Genomic DNA, 16,879 nt, shown 5'->3' with positions numbered 1-16,879 from the left:
TTAGACATCCAAATACAAGAAGCTCAAAGAACACCTGGGAAATTCATCGCAAAAAGATCATCGCCTAGGCATATTGGCCTCATGTTATCTAAAGTTAAGATGAAGGAAAGAATCTTAAGAGCTGTGAGGCAAAAGCATCAGGTAACCTATAAAGGAAAACCTATCAGATTAACAGCAGATTTCTCAGCAGAAACCCTACAAGCTAGAAGGGATTAGGGTCCTATCTTCAGCCTCCTTAAACAAAACAATTTTCAGCAAAGAATTTTGTATCCAGTGAAACTAAGCTTTATAAATGAAAGAAAGATACAGTCTTTTTCAGATGAACAAATGCTGAGAATTTGACACTACCAAGCCAGCACTACAAGAACTGCTAAAAGGTGCTCTAAATCTTGAAACAAATCCTGGAAACACATCAAAACAGAACCTCTTTAAAGCATAAATCTCACAGGACCTATAAAACAAAAATACAATTAAAAAAAAAACACAAGGTATACAGGAAAAAAAAATAGCACGATGAATGGAATAGTACCTCACATCTCAATACTAATCTTGAATATAAATGGCCTAAATGCCTCACTTAAAAGATACAGAATTGCAGAATGGATAAGAATTCACCAACCAACTATCTGCTGCCTTCAAGAGACCAACCTAACACGTAAGGACTCATATAAACTTAAGGTAAAGGGGTGGAAAAAGACATTCCATCAAATGGACACCAAAAGTGAGCAGGAGTAGCTATTCTTATATCAGACAAAAAAACTTTAAAATAACAGCACTTACAAAAGACAAAGAAGGACAATATGTAACTATAAAAGGCCTTGTCCAACAGGAAACTATCACAATCCTAAGTATATATGCACCTAACACTGGAGCTCCCAAATTTATAAAACAATTACTACTACACCTAAGAAATGAGATAGACAGCAACACAATAATAGTGGGGGACTTCAATACTCCATTGAAAGCACTAGACAGGTCATCAAGACAGAAATCCAACAGTGGATTGAAACTATACCCTAGAACAAATGGACTTAACATATATTTACAGAACATTCCATTTAACAACCACAGAATATACATTCTATTTAACAGAGGATTTGACACTACCAAGCCAGCACTACAAGAACTGCTAAAAGGAGCTCTAAATCTTGAAACAAATCCTGGAAACACATCAAAACAGAACCTCTTTAAAGCATAAATCTCACAGGACCTATAAAACAAAAATAAAATTTAAAAAAATACAAGGTAGACCAAGATAAACTCCAAGATAGACCATATGATACGCCACAAAATGAGCCTCAATAAATTTAAGAAAATTGAAATTATATCGGGCACTCTCTCAGACTACAGTGGAATAAAACTGAAAATCAACTCTAAAAGGAACCTTCAAAACCATGTAAATACATGGAAATTAAATAACCTGCTCCTGAATGATCATTGGGTCAAAAACGAAATCAAGATGGAAATTTAAAAATTCTTCAAAGTGAACGACAATAGTGACATAGCCTATCAAAACCTCTGGGATACAGCAGAGGTGGTGCTAAGAGGAAAGTTCATAGCCCTAAACACCTACGTCAAAAAGTCTGAAAGAGCACAAACAGACAATCTAAGGTCACACCTCCAGGAATTAGACAAACAAGAATAAACCAACCCCAAACCCAGCAGAAGAAAGGAAATAACCAAGATCAGCACAGAACTAAATAAAATTAAAACTAAGAAAAACAATACAAAAGATAAATGAAACAAAAAGCTGGTTCTTTGAAAAGATAAATAAAATTGATAGACCATTAGCAAGATTAACCAAGAAGAGAGAAAATCCAAATAAGCTCAATTAGAAACAAAACAGGAGATATTACAACTGACACCACAGAAATATAAAAGATCACTGAAGACTACTATGAACACCTTTATGCAAATAAACTAGATAACAAAGGGGAGATGGATAAATTCCTGGAAATATACAACCCTCCTAGATTAAACCAGGAAGATATAGAATCTCTGAACAGACCAATAACAAGCAGCGAGATTGAAATGGTAATTTAAAAATTACCAACAAAAAAAGTCCAGGACCAGATGGATTCACAGCTGAATTCTATCAGACATTCAAAGAAGAATTGGTACCAATCCTATTGACACTATTCTAAAAAACAGAGAAAGAGGGAATCCTCCCTAAATCATTCTGTGAAGCCAGTATCACCTTAATACCAAAACCAGGGAAGGACATAACAAAAAAGAAAACTACAGACCAATATCCCTGATGAACACAGATGTAAAAATCCTTGGCCAGGCATGATGGCTCATGCCTGTAATCCCAGCACTTTGGGAGGCCAAGGCAGGTGGATCACTTGAGGTCAGGTGTTCGAGACCAGCCTGGCCTACATGGTGAAACCCTGTCTCTACTAAAAGTACAAAAATTAGCCAGGTGTAGTGGTACACACTTGTAATCCCAGCTACTTGGGAGGCTGAGGTGGGATTGCTTGAACCTGGGAGGTGGAGGCTGGAGCGAGCTGAGATCACACCACTGCACTCCAGCCTGGGCAACAGAGTGAGACTCCATCTCAAAAAAAAAAAAAAAAAAAAAAAAAAAAAAAAACCTCAACAAAATACTAGCGAACTGAATCCAACAATATATCAAAAAAGAAAATCCACCATGATCAAAAATCACATGACCATCTCAAGAGACACAGAAAAGGCATTTGACAAAATCCAGCATCCCTTTATGATTAAAACTCTCAGAAAAACTGGCATACAAGGGACATAACTCAATGTAATAAAAACAATCTATGACAAATCCACAGCCAACATAACACTGAATGGGGAAAAGTTAAAAGCATTCCCTCTGAGAACTGGAACAAGACAAGGATGTCCACTCTCACCACTCCTATTCAACATAGTAGTAGAAGTCCTAACCAGAGAAATCATACAAGAGAAAGAAAGAAAGGGGATCCACATTGGTAAAGAGGAAGTCAAACTGTCGCTGTTTGCCGATATGACTGTATACCTAGAAAACCCTAAAGACTACTCCAAAAAGCTCCTAGAACTGATAAACTAATTCAGCAAAGTTTCCAGATACAAAATTAATGTACAGAAATCAGTAGCTCTCCTATATACCAACAGCAACCAAGCTGAGAATCAAATTAAGAACTCCTTTTACGATAGCTGCAAAAAAGTAAAATAAAATACTTAGGAATACACCTAACCAAGGAGGTGAAAGACCTCTATAAGGAAAACTACAGAACACTGCTGAAAGAAATTACAGACGACACAAACAAATGGATATATATCCTATGCTCATAGATGAGTACAATCAATAATGTGAAAATGACCACACTGCCAAAAGCAATCTACAAATTCAATGCAATTCCCATCAAAATACCACCATCATTCTTCACAGAACTAGAAAAAACAATCCTAAAATTCACATGGAACCAAAAAAGAGCCTGTATAGCCAAAGCAAGGCTAGGCAAAAAGAACAAATCTGGAGGCATCACATTGCCTTATTTCAAACTATACTATAAGGCCAGAGTCACCAAAACAGCATGATACTGGTATAAAAATAGGCACATAGACTATATATATATATATATATATATATATATATATATATATATATATAAAATATATATAAAAATATATATATAAAATATATTAAAACATTTATATATAAAACATTTATATATATAAAATATATATAAAACATTTATATATATATATAAAACAGAATAGAGAACCCAGAAACAAAGCCAAATACTTAGAGCCAACTGATCTTCGACAAAGCAAACAAAAACTTCAAGTAGGGAAAGGACACCCTATTCAACAAATAGTGCTGGGATAATTGGCAAGCCACATGTAGAACGACGAAACTGGATCCTCATCTGTCATCTTATAAAAAATCAACTAGAGATGGATCAAAAACTTAAATCTAAGACCTGAAACTACAAAAATTCTAGAAGGTAACATCAGAAAAACCATTCTAGGCATTGGCTTGGGCAAGGATTTCATGATAAGAAACCAAAAGCAAATGCAATAAAAACAAAGATGAACTGCTGGGACTTAATTAAACTAAAGAGCTTTTGCATGGCAAAAGGAACAGTCAGCAGAGTAAACAGACAACTCACAGAGTGGGACAAAATCTCCACAATCTATACATCAGATAAAGGACTAATATCCACAACCTACAACAAACTCAAACAAATTAACAAGAAAAAAAACAATCCCATCAAAAAGTGGGCCAAGGACATGAATAGACAGTTCTCAAAAGAAGATATACAAATGGCCAACAAACATGAAGAAAAGCTCAACATCACTAATGATCAGGGAAATACAAATAAAAACCACAATGCAATATCACCATACTCCTGCAAGAATGGCCATAATAAAAAAATTAAAAAAAATAGATGTTGGTATAGATGCAGTGAAAAGGGAACCCTTCTATACTGCTGGTAGGAATGTAAACTAGTACAACCACTATGGAAAACAGTGTGGAAATTCCTTAAAGAACTAAAAGTAGAACCACCATTTGATCCAGCAATCCCACTACTGGGTATCTACCCAGAGAAAAATAAGTCATTATACAAAAAAGATACTTGTACCCACACATTTATAGCAGTACAATTTGCAATTGCAAAAATGTGGAACCAACCCAAATGCCCATCAATCAATGAGTGGATAAGGAAACTGTGGTATATATCGATATATGTGATGGAATACTACTCAGCCATAAAAAAGAATGAATTAATGGCATTTCCAGCAACCTGTATGGGACTGGAGACTATTATTGTTAGTGAAGTAACTCAGGAATGTAAAACCAAGCATCATATGTTCTCACTCATAAGTGGCAGCTAGGATGCAAAGAATGACACAATGGAATTTGGGGACTCAGGGGGAAAGGGTAGGAAGGAGGAGAGGGATAAAAGTCTACAAGTCAGGTTCAGTGTATACTGCTCAGGTGATGGGTGCACCAAAATGTCACAAAATACCACTAAAGAACTTACTCATGTAACCAAATACCACCTGTTCCCCAAAAACCTGTGGAAATAAAAAAAAAGTAAACAAATAGTATTGTACAAATACAAAATAAATGAAAAGGAAAATAAAATAAAATAAAATAAAATAAAGAAATTCCTTTACCCATGTCACCCTAGAAAGAAAGAAACCAAAAATCATGTGGAATAAAAGGAATGAAAAGACCTCAGGTCACTTTCTACTGCTACATTTCCAGATACACTCTGTTTCAAATCTTCTATTTTATTACACGTAGGTATTTTATCTGGGTACCAGCAATCTTTCTTCTAAGAATCTATCCCAAAAACACAATGAAAAAAGACCAAATGGCATAAACACAAGGCCATTACTGGCAGAACAAATCCTAACCACAGGAGACTAGAAATAAAACAAATGTCCACCAATAAGTGATTTATTGAATAATCTAAAGTATATCTATATCCTAGAATGCTATGCAGCAATAAAAAGCAAGGACTCCTTCTCTATACTGCTATGTATTGATCTCTAGAATACATTCTTAAGTGGAAAAAATGAGGTGCAGAAATATGTCTGAGCTGTTGCTGTCTATTATGGTAGACACTAGCCATACATGGCTATTTAAATTTAGGTTGATCAAATTTAGATGAAATTAATAATTCAGTTCTTCAATTACAATCACCACATTTTGGGTGTTCAACAACCACAGGGACCTAGTGGCTACTGTGGTGAACAGTGTAGACAGAGACTCTTTTTGTCTCTGCAGAAATCATACTGGACTCCACTGAAGTAGAGTAGCCTACTTTTAAACCATGAAATAGGAGAAAATAATGTATTTGCTTATAATTTTAAAATTAGAAGGTCAAAACAAACATTGATAAAAATGATTATGCATAAAGGGATAGAAGAGCAGCCCAGGATTAAAGACAATCATGTGTATTATCTCAAAATATAATACATATTTAATGGTTTTAAGCATTGAAAAGGATAAGTAATAATGACCAACCCAATAGTAATGGGCAACTCTAGTACCAAGAATGAGACCTCTAAAACATTTCCCACTAAAAAGAACCAGACTCCTTTGGAAAAATGTCTGACTCCACGTCTGGGGTAGGAATGGTACCAGGGGAGTCTAGACCAAACTAACATATTCAAAACCATGTCAAGAATAAGTTGAGCTAAAGAAGCTTCCATTCACAAAGACAGAAAAATCTGAACATCAATAAAAATGTTGCAATAGGTTAAAACACATCAAACATAGAAACATCTAGAGCTTATGAAAACACTTTAATAATAGAATAGAACAAAAGAAGACAAAGCAAAATCAATTCATTGCTCCCCTTTGAGGAATCCTAGGAGAACAATCCATTATTTTGAAAAGTAGAAATATAACAAAAGAATTAAGCATTCATCTTATTTTCCTATGCATACCATAGTAACCTACAGTCGATGAGGGGATGTTTCTTTTATAGAATAATTCAAGCTAATAAATGCCAAAAATAGAATTAGAACATCACCCTGCTACAACTTTTAATGAAATGTGGACTTATACACATTTAGAGGCTGCAAAATACCTGAGGTATAACGCAGATGGGAATTTTTATAATCAATAAATCTAACAACTTTTGAACCCAGTGATCAATCTTAACATCGTAAGAGGAGAGAAAACTAGATACAATTAACCTCCTCATGGTATAATGCTTTAGGAATAAACAACACCACATATTAGGTACTTCTGCCAAAAAATCTGAATTGGATCAAGACTCTAAATCTAATACAAATTTAAAGGAAAAGAAGTTGCCAGTGGAATATAATAAACAACACAATAAGGATATAAGTCAGCAAAATCCACAAAGCAAACTCCATAGGGCGAAATATCTTAAGCAAATAAATTGGAATGTGTGATGGTTAATTTTATGTGTCAACTTGACTGAGCAACAAAGGTCCCAGATATTTGGTCAAACATTATTCTGGGCTGGACATGGTGGCTCATGCCTGTAATCCCAGCACTTTGAAAGGCCGAGGTAGGCAGGTCACTTGAGGCCAGGAGTTCAAGACTAGCCGGGCCAACAGCCAAACCCTGTCTCTACTAAAAATACAAAAATTATCCAGGTGTGGTGGCACATGCCTGTAATCCCAGCTACTCAGGTGGCTGAGGCAAGAGAATTGCTTGAACCTGGGAGGTGGAGGTTGCAGTGAGCCGAGATGGTGCCACCGCACTCTAGCCTGGGCAACAGAGAGAGATCCTGTCTAAAAAAAAAAAAAAAAAAAAAAAAAAAAGTTATTCTTGGTGTGTCTTTGATGGTGTCTCTGGATGAGATTAACATTCAAATGGGTGAACTGAGTAAAGCAGTTTGCCTTCTCTAATGTGCATGGGCCTCATCCAATCAATTGAAGATGCAAACAGAACAAAAAGGCTGACCAGGAGGAATTTCTCTGCCTCATTTCCTGAACAGAAACATTGGTCTTTTCCTGCCTTTGGACATGAATTCAAATCACTTTTTCTTGTGTTTCTAGCCAGCAGGCTTTTGGCCTGGAATTTACAACATTAACTCTCCGGATTCTCAGACCTTCAGTTTTGAATAGGAACTATACCATAGGCTCTCCTGGAAATCAAGTTTGCCTACTGCAGATGTTGACAAATCTCAGCCTTCATAATTACATGAGCCAACTACTTATAATAAATCTTTATCACTGTGGTTCAACTTATAATTTTTCAATATTATGGTGGTACAAAAGTGATATCCATTCAGTAGAAACTGTACTTTGAGTACTCATACAACTGTTTTTCACTTTCCGTACAGTATTCAATAAATTACAGAAGATATTCAATACTTTATTATAAAATAGACTTTGTATTGAATGATTTTGCCCAGGTGTAGGCTAACGTAAGGGTTCTGAGTGTGTTTAAGGCAAATTAGGTTAAGCTATGATGTTCAGTAGGTTAGGTGTATTAAGTGCATTTTTGACTTATGATATTTTCAACTTAGGATAGGTTTATTGGGATGTAACTCCATAATAAGGACCCTCTGTGTGTGTGTGTGTGTGTGTGTACATATGTGTGTTTGTGTGTGTGTGTATACACATACAGGCGTATCTCTTTGCTTTATTGCATTTCACAGATATTGCATGTTTTACAAACAGAAGTTTTGTGGCAACCTTGCATCAAGCATGTCTATTAGCACCATTTTTCCAATAGCATGTGCTCACTTTGTATGTCTGTCATATTTTGGTAATTCTCACAATATTTCAAACTTTTCATTATTATTATAATAGCTGTTGTGGTGATCTGTGAACAGTGGTCTTTGATGTTACTGTTGTAATTGTTTTGGGGCAGGCACCACAAACTACACCCATCCAAGATGACTAACTTAATTGATAAATGTATGTGCTCTGACTGCTTCACTGACTGGCTGTTTCTCGGTCTCTCTCCCTGTCCTCAGGCCTCCCTATTCCCTGAGACACAAAAATATTGAAATTAGGCTATTATATTAACCGTATAATGGCTTTGAATGTTCAGGTGAAAGGACGAGTCCCATGTCTGTCACTTTAAATCAAAAGCTAGAAATGATTACACTGAGTGAGCAAGGCATGTCAAAAGTTGAGACAGGCCAAAAGCTAGGCCTCTTGCACTAAACAGCCAGGTTGTGAACACAAAGTAAATGTTTTTCAAGGAGATTAAAAGTTCTCCTCTAGTGAACACATGAATGAAAAGAATGCAAAACAGCCTTATTGCTGATAAGGAGAAAGTTTTAGTGACCCGGATAAAAGATCAAATCAGCCACAACATTCCCTTAAGCCAAAGCGTAATCCAGAGCAAGGCTCTAACTCTATTCAATTCTATGAAGGCGAAGAAAACATGAGGAAGCAGCAGAAGAAAAGTGTAGCCAGAAGAAAAGCTGGAGCTAGCAAAGGTTGGTTCGTGAGGTTTAAGGAAAGAACCCATCTCCACAACATGAAAGTGCAAGGTGAAGTAGCATGTGCTCATGTAGAAGCTACAGCAAATTATCCAGAGACATAGGTAAAATAATTGATGAGGGTTGCTATACTAAACAAAATATTTTCAATGTAGAGAAAACAGTTCTATAGTGGAAGAAGATGCCATGTAGAACTTTCACAGCTAGAAAGTAGAAAAAAATGCCTGGCTTCAAAGCTTCAAAGGACAGACTGACTCTTTTTTTTAGGGATTAATAAAGTTGGTGACTTAAAATTGAAGCCAATGTTCAATTACCATTCTGAATATCCTAGGGCCCTTAAAAATTATGCTAAATATACTCTGCCTGCATTCTAGAAATAAAACAACAAGCCTAAATGACAGCACCTCTGTTTACAGCATGGTTTACTGAATACTTTAAGCCCACTATTGAGGCCTACTGCTCAGTGATTCCTCTGGTGGACCCAGGCAAAGTAAATGGAAAAATCTTCTAGAAAGAATTCATTTTACGTGACATTGTGAACACTGTGATTCATAGGAAGAGGTCAAAATATCAACATTAAAAAGAATTTGGAAGAAGTTGATTCCAACCCTCATGGATGACTTTGAGGGGTTCAAGACCTCAATGGAAGAATAACTGCAGATGTGATGGAAACAGCAAGAGATCTAGAATTAAAGTAGAGTTGGAAATATGATGGAATTGCTGCAATCTCATGATCAAACTTGAACAGATAAGGAGTTTTTTCTTCTGGATGAGTAAAGAAAGTGGTTGCTTGAGATGGAATCTACTTCTGGTGAAGATGCAGTGAACATCATTGAAATGACAACAAAAGGTTTAGAATATTCCATAAACTTGATAAAGCAGTGGCAGAGTTTGAAAGATTGACCTTAATTTTGAAATAATTTCAACTCTGGGTAAATCGCTATCAAATAGTATCACGTGCTTATGGAAAAATCTTTTGTGAAAGGAAGAGTCAATGGATGCAGCAAACTTCATTGTTGTCTTATCCTAAGAAATTATTAGAACTATGCCAACTTTCAGCAACCACCACCCTGATCTGTTAGCTATCAATGGCATCAAGGCCCACTACCAACAAAAAGATAATGATTCACTGAAGGCTCAGATGATTGTTAGCAGTTTTTAGCAATAAAATATTTTTAAATTAAGGTAAGTACACTATTTTTATAGACATAATGCTATTTGCATATTTAATAGACTACAGTAGTGTAAACATAACTTTTATATGCAGTGGGAAACCATAAAATTCATGTGACTTGCTTAATATGGTATTTGCTTTATTGCAGTGGTCTGCAACTAAACCTGTAATATCTCTGCAATGTCTGTGTGTGTGTGTGTGTGTGTATATATATATATATATATATACACAGATATACATACATACATATATGTGAGTGTATGTGTATATATGTGTGTGTATATATACACATATATATACAAACATATACATATATATACATATATACAAACATATACATATATATATACATATGTATATATATACACACATATATATGAGTGGTTCTGTGTTGTTGGAGAACTCTGACTAAGTAGAAGGTTGAAAAAAGGATGGACCTTCTTTGAATTAAAAGGGACTTAACACTTTGGAGAAATTACAATTAAAACCAGGAGGAGACAGTACCACATGCTCACCAGAACAACAAAAATGGAAAAGATGGAAAATATCAAGTGTTGGTGAGGATATGGATTAAGTGAAACTCTCACACACTGCTGGTGGGAGTATAGATTGAAAAAAAAAAACACTGTAAAAACTGCTTGGTGGTATCTATGGAGCCACACGCAGACATACTCTATGACTTTAGGAATGCTATTCTTTGGTATATGCCCAAGAGAGATGAAAATATATGTCCATCTATTTGATACAAACAAAAATGTTCATATGATCATTACTCATGATAAATCAAAAACTGGAAAATACCCAAGCTTTTATAACAGATAACTATATTGTGAAGTATCCAAACAATATAATACTTTACAACAATGAGAATGAATAATCTACAACTACAAACAACAATACACGTTAATCTCACACACATTATGTTGATTGAAGGCAGCCAGACACAAGAGAGTGCATGCTGTATGATTCCAGTAATATTTCTTCTAACCTCCTGACAAAGCTTGAGGAAGGAGAATATCAACAACCCATTTCTTTTTCTTTTAAGTTACTTAGTGTCCTCTTATGTTATGTAGCTTAACCTCAGAGAAGCAAAGCAAGTTTCTTCTGAGCCCTTTAGAAGTGAACAACTGCATATAAGATCAAAAGCTAATACTATGTCTGGTGGACAGACAACTGGGTGTGAGTGATTTAGACGAGAATCATACATGGATGCTCAGTCTGCACAAAATCCCATAGTAGTCAATGAGTCACCATGGTAACCATGCTGGCCAAGGAAAGGTGGAAAAAAAGCAAAGAATAATCACTCTGATTTGGTTCATAAAATGTGCGAAGAATTGAAAGAGACTGACATGACCACATTAACACTCCTTAAGTGTTCCTAACAATAGATACTCATCACAACTTCAGTGATATAAACATATATATATATATGTGCATGTACATACACTGATATATCCACATGCTCTCTCCCTCTCTCTCACCACCAAAGAACTCACGATTCATCAGGTAAGGAAGAAAAACACAATTCAACTGATTAAATTCTAACCACAAATATAAAATTGGAAGTACTATAACTATTCTTTTACAGATTGATCTTTCTAGAGTTGACCTGTAGATTGTCTCTAGGCCTTTTCTTCTCTTCTTGAGTTGGATGACTCAGTTTTGTTATGATGTCTGCTCTCCCCAAAATGATCTATGCTTTCAATGGAATCCCAGTCAAAATTTTTTTCTAGAAATTAACAAGTTGATATTAAAATTCATGTGGAATTCCCTCAATTTTTGTTTTTCTGATTTAAAGTCTTTTAAAAAATGTAAGACGAGGCTAAAACTGATAGACTGCAAAAAGAAATATTAATACATGAATCAAATTGCTAGAGACACCTTCTAACCAACTGCATAGTTCAACCCCCATCTGGGAGATACATGGGAATGACTTATACAGTCAGAAAAAATATGTATTTATTACAAGTGCATATTAAGATTAAGTTCTTTCTTCAGTGTGGGTAATTCATTGCTTTCAAAGCAGGCATCACTTAGATGGGTGTCAAGGGCTACTTCAAAGCATGCAGCTGCTGATAAAAGGAAATTCCACCCGCTAAACCTCTTCCCCAGTGATGAGATGAAACTAGCTTCTTTACTTTTAAGCTATTTTGTGAACCTCACAGGAGCTATTCCACCACATGCTTTTGTCCAGATCTATGAACTCACCATAAGCAGGTGTCATGTCCTACCAGGGATGTAAGTGCTGGTGGTCTCCTAGGATTGTTGCCCTTTAAGTCAGGAGTAGAAGCTTTGGCAGCCATCATGACCCAAATCCTCAGAATCTGCCTCTTTCAGACACCTGATATGAGCTTAGACATCCACATGAAGAGCTGCACAAGGAGAAAGAGAATCCAGCAATCACTGTGCTTTCTTAGAGTAACTATGTGCCTGGCACCCTGCTAGGCACCGGGTTAGTGAACAATGACACTGATACAATTGGGTAGTGATCACAACAATTAGAAGGGTCATCAGTGGGTTTCTCACTAGGACCTTTTTCTTCTCCTCTCCTCATCTATCTTCTAACAACAAAATTGAAAAGGAATGAGAAGTGACCTCAACTCACACAGGTATTCCTGATTCTGCAATAACCACAGGGCTATGGGCTTGCATTTGTGTTATTACAATCCCGGTTGCAGCAATCCTGTATGTGAGCATTCTTATCCCCATTTTACAGAGGGGGAAGCTGAGGTCAAAGAGGGTCATTACCAGTCTCATCCTCCCATGCCTGGCCTTTACGTGGAAAGTAGCTACAGGACACCCTGGAGCAACACACGACACTCACTGGGGTGAGAAGAGCCCTATATCTCTCTCATTCATCCCAGGGCAGTTCAGCCCCCACCATGGGGCACCCACAACCTCAGCTGAGTCCCAAACACCTGAAGGCAGGACCTTGCTCTCATAGCCATATTATTCTAGGTCTTCTGCTCTATTAAAAGATACAGAAGCCCCATAATGACTTCAGGTTTCCATGGCAACTGTGATGCACTGACTTGTCCTCTATATCTCACATGCCTTTGCATAGCTCCTTTGCCTATAGCTGAAAGCATATAGACCACTTCAGACCACCACTTGTGAAAGCATACTCACTAGAGGAACCAGGGTGGGACCCAGGCAATTGGGGGAACTCTGCCCAGTTTGGTAGAAGAAAGCAGGTCCCTGTGGTCAAAAATTTTATTTGTTTAAAAGTGACAGTAGAGGAGTATCACCAGTATCCAGAGACCCAAGATGTACCCCAGGGCTCTTGGTGATGAGCTAGCCCTCTGAGAGTGAACGTGCAAAACTCACACATCATGCTAAGTGGTTAGTCATCTGTGGCGGAAAACTAGAGAATATCTATAATCATATTTGTGATTTAAATGATCTAAAATACCATAAAATGTCATTTAAGGAATCTCAAATTTATTTCATGGAAGCAGGCCTATAGTAATATAATAATTTAGTAGGCAGACATCTAGTCAATTCAATAATACATTGGGTTATCCTGGAAAATTTTTATCCTACATTTTTGATACTTTTTCCATGTGGAGAGACATCCATGAAAAAAAAAAAGAAAAAAACAAAAACACATGTAGCCTCTCTACACACTCACTCCTTCTCTATCACAGGAATGACTTAACTGATTGGTAAGTTTGAAAGGAGAAATGGGTTGTTCACCCCAGGTCCTCTCCCTTCAAAACTCTAAATAGTAAGCCACCCTTCAGGAGCAATCATTCTGCTCTGTCCTCAGGGATGGGTCTTACAACAGGCCTACAGCTCTACTCCCCTTTCTGTGCCTCACTGGCTCCTCACCTCTTTCTATGGTCTTGCTTTACAATGTTTTCGTGTTTAAGAAGCCCCCAAAATACCTTCCTGCTCTTAGCCTGAACTCTAAACCAACTAAAAAAATCACAAAAAAGTAATAAGCATAATACATTGATTTTATTCCTCATAAAAGTGATATTGGAGAATGTGACTTAGATTTACTGTCACATGGGCTTTCTATGAATGAACCCCAGAACCGGACAGATTAGTCCATCCAGCAGTGCTGCATTGGGACAGTCACAAAGGCCAAGGACTGCAATGAACAGTTAACTGCCTGCTGTCTCCTGAAGGAGCCCTGAGTCTCTGTGTACCCAAGGAAAGTGATCTCCTTGCCAAGGGCTATCCCTGTAGCAGGAGAAAGTATCTCAGGACACCTTCTTTGAAAAACAGTTCACAAGTGATAGATATCCCTTGTCCCAATAGCATATTCATTAAGCAACCTGCTGAAGATATGATTTTCCATATGGCTTGGGAGTAGCGTGTAGTAACAGCCTCTGAATTCCTTAAAATGAGTGATTGCAGTGGAAGCTCCTTTTATGGAGGGGGATTTGAATTAGGTTCTAAATTCCAAGAGTGGGTTGAAAATCATACATTGTGAAATTTTCCCTTGAAAAATCCCTTCAAGAAGGAATTGAGGAAATGTTCAGAATTCAATACCCACACATAAACTCATATGCAGATTATGGCAAAATTTATAACAAAGTCCTACCAAGGCTTTAAGGCTAAGAGAATCTCTACAAATTCCAGTATAATAGATTAGAGAAAAAGAGGGAAAGTTCACCAAATCCACGTTTTGGATATTCATTTCTACTTAACAAAACGTCCCAAACAATAGCCATTTATCATCTCTCAGGATTTTGTGTGTTCACTAGGCTTCACTGGATGATTTCTGCTCAATGTGGTATCTGTCATCAGGGACTGCAATCATCTGAATACAGACAAATGCATCCTGGGACTTCCAAAAAAGCTCACTTACATGGATGACTGATGCTGGCATCTGCTGGGAGCTCAGTGGGGGCTACTGTGTAGAGCACCTTGGTTCAATACAGAGTCTTCTATTGGAAGGGTAGAAAGATAAAATAGAGTACATCTAAGTAAATCTGAATGTTTTAGTGTATATAATTTTGTTTATCTGAAGTTCAAATTCAACTAGTCATACTGTTTTGGTTTTAAAACTGGAAAGTCTAAGGGGTGACACTGTGAACCTGTAAGTTTAATGACCATCTGATATGATTCTTCCAATGGGAAAGGTCTGGTGAAAACAAGCAGATAAGATTGTTAAAAAAAAAAAAAAGACAAAAGCTGGTAACACCTGGTGTTTGTGGACTAAAGGAGCAATTGGATACACTTGGATACACTGTTGGTGCCAAATTGGTGTATATATTTTTTGAGGCCCACATTATTACAACTTCATAACTTGAATGGCCTTCAATACAGAAGTCCTATTTCACCAACAAGAGTTTCAAATGAGGGTTTAGAAAGGGATCCCAAAGTGATTTTGACTTGCAATTTGGTTAAGGAAGCTTGGGTGAGGGGGCAGGTTAAGAGTCATATGAACTTTTGGCCCCAAAGAGGAAAGATAGCTAACATTTATGAAGCCGATTTTTAGCCAAGCCTAGTGCTACATTCTTCATGTTAGTAGTTGGAATTAACCCACACAACAGCCCTGCTAGTGAGGTATTGCTATTCTCTCTCCACAGATGGATGTGACTACAAAGCACATATTCCTTACCAGAGAAGGATGGCAAAGACATTGCTCACCAGGCCTACTGCTAGAGCCAGGAATAGAATCTGTCAATGTGGGCACCCTGAGGTGCTGGTGGCATTTCCAGCAAGGATCCAAGTTTGGTGCCCCTTCCCCTTGCTTCAGGAATGGTTTGTGGCAGAGCTAGAAGCAGAAGCTTCAGACATGAAGCCAGTATTTCTTCCATCTTTTATGAAAACTTAAGGATTGGGCTGCTTATTATCTTGTAGGAAAGGGAGGACCTCTAAGGACACAGAGAAGGGAGAGGAAGAGAGATTTCTCCCAGACAGGAATGATGTCAGAGGTTTACAGGTCCCTCTAGGAGTAGGAACCTGAGAACTGCTCCATATCAAAGCTTGGAGTGGCTCCTGGATGGTCCACCTAGAGTGGGTATCCAGTGTGAGACAGATTTTTCTGTTTGGATCAAAGGACAGATAACAGTGGTAGCATTTTTTTCTTATTTCTTGTATGCTTGATGCTCTGGCATCTGAGGCCTTGCTAACTGGGGAGGGACTACTCCTTCCAGGGTTAGCTAATTCCTAGTCCTAACAAAGAACTCACCTAAGGAGCACACCTTTTATATTCAAACTAACTAATCCAGAGCACCTACACATACACACTCACACCTCCTGTACTGGGCTTTTATACTCCAGGCCAATAGTACCCTCCCCTAATCATACCAGAGCCTGATTCTGTCAGAGGCGTTTGAACCAGAGAAACTCTATTTTGAATAGGGGCTAAGTAAAATAAGGCTGAGACCTACTGGGCTGTATTCCCAGGTCAAGGCATTCTTAGTTACAGGATGAGATAGGAGGTCATAAAGACCTTGCTGATAAAACGGGTTGCAGTAAAGAAGCCAGCTAAAACCCAACAAAACCAAAATGGCTATGAAAGTGACCTCTGGTCGCCCACACTGCTATTATAACGCATTAGCATGCTAAAAGACACTCCCACAAGCACCATGACAGTTTACAAATGCCATGACAACATCAGGAAGTTACCCTATATGGTCTAAAATGAGGAGAAACCTTCAGTTCTGGGAACTGCCCACATCTTTCCCGGAAAACTCATGAATAATCCACCCCCGTGGATTATTCAGAGAAACATTGCATGTACTCAGGGACTTCTGTGGATGATGAGCCACCAAGGCTTAGGGACTAGTCATTTTACAATCCCTTATGGATGCTCACTCAACAACCCCTCTTGGTGATGATGAGGATA

General features: G+C 37.4%; 1 long non-coding RNA gene across 1 annotated transcript in view; it reads right to left on the bottom strand.

Annotated features, from left to right (window-relative positions):
• The window catches only part of LOC101175741, a 65,198-nt gene that overhangs the window by 44,165 nt on the left and 4,154 nt on the right, over positions 1-16,879 (bottom strand). Inside the window, exon 2 of the long non-coding RNA XR_001113891.2 lies at positions 12,280-12,443. This is a non-coding gene — a long non-coding RNA (uncharacterized LOC101175741). The remainder of the gene's footprint in view (positions 1-12,279; positions 12,444-16,879) is intronic.

Source organism: Nomascus leucogenys, chromosome X, assembly GCF_006542625.1.
Source record: "Nomascus leucogenys isolate Asia chromosome X, Asia_NLE_v1, whole genome shotgun sequence".
Lineage (NCBI taxonomy): Eukaryota > Metazoa > Chordata > Mammalia > Primates > Hylobatidae > Nomascus > Nomascus leucogenys.
This window is presented reverse-complemented; position numbering and strand designations above follow the sequence as displayed.